This window comes from Diadema antillarum, unplaced genomic scaffold, assembly GCF_040938485.1.
Source record: "Diadema antillarum isolate AM-2024a unplaced genomic scaffold, OU_Dant_1.0 seq00001373_RagTag, whole genome shotgun sequence".
NCBI lineage: Eukaryota > Metazoa > Echinodermata > Echinoidea > Diadematoida > Diadematidae > Diadema > Diadema antillarum.
The window spans coordinates 113499-115000 of NW_027272134.1; positions in this window are offsets into that span (position 1 = coordinate 113499).

Below are 1502 nucleotides of genomic sequence, written 5' to 3' on the forward strand. Positions count from 1 at the left end.
AACAGGGTTTGGCATTTTATCGGAAGGTCATGTGTTCTGTAGGAGAAAAGGCGCCAACTTGTCTGGGATGTCGAAAAAAAAAAACAAGGACCATCAAAATCTCGACATGCCTGCAAGTGTTATGACAGACAGTGGTTTGATATTAGTGTGCAGAGCTGCAAACGACACTTTAGCAAGGAAAACAAACAATGCGTAGGGGAATTGCGCGCCAAAGGCACCTGTTTGTGGTGCAAGGTTTACTGTTGCGCCCTAGTGTGAAGAAATTTACCGCTAGATTCACCTTTCTGGTTTTGACGCTCAACCGAGTTTAGATTGGATCATCCATTTATTGGTATCATTGGTTTTTAGAAATGAGCCAGATGTTTTTCTTTGTATGATACGAAGGAAACTAGGGACATGGCAGCTTCTGCTGTAAACGTCCGTCAATAAAGTAACTCCATTCGAATACAGTTAATGATTACTTGATTTCAGTATCCATCACCATCAGTGTCAATGCACTGATGATGGAACGAATAACTCTTTTCATCTCTGTTTGGTCCATTATCGATTGATTGATTCGTTAAGATAACGAATAGTAAGTTATGACTGGAATGTCAATGAATTTTGATCATTCACCACTCTCTTGATCATTTAGGTATATCGGTAATTAGGCAGGAACAACAAATGAAGAGTTTGTTAGCAAAAACCGATAAGTCCATTTTTGCCAAATGGAGATATTTGCGATTGAAGGTCAAGAAAAATAAAGAGAATAATAAACAATTTTTTGCTTCTTTTGACCATAACTTCAAAAATTTACCTTTATATGTAGTGACCAATATATCATTTAAAGGGTATTATTTTGTACTTTATGACAGTGTCCGTACTTCAAAATCTTCAAAAATGGACTTTGTTTTTGCGAACAAACTTTTCAAATTGATGTCTTGAGGCTAGGGAGTTAATTGCAACAGATAAAAAGAAGACAAGGCCTACCAATCTGCCATTATACATAGATCTATCATTAACATCGGTAACTTACTCGTCCACACAAACTTATGTTCGGGTTCTGGGAAGACCGAGGTATAGCGTAAGTACGCAATGACAACGGCAGCATTATGAACACATTTCCCTAGTGCTTTTTATCGGCCATCACATCGAAAAGAATGGTGACGAATCATGTGCCCACATAAGACGTGACATCCCAATCAGAATATGCACGTCACCCTCATTGCTATCAGGGCGTCTAATGATTGGTAATCAACTATCCGGATGGGGGGGGGGGGAATATAAAGACCCAGTATATACCGAAAGGGGGCTCAATTCACGTGGCGCCAGGCACAATTCGGCTAACCTTAATTCTCATCATTCTGGCTTAACGCGACCCCATCAGTCCAAAATCTCCAAAGCAATTCGCCTCGTCAGCAGACCGAAGCTCGCGAGTATAGACGAAAAATAGAAAAGATGGAGCAAATTGTAGCGACGAAAAAAAGGAGAAAAATGGAAGCGTATGCCACGCCAATAAATAA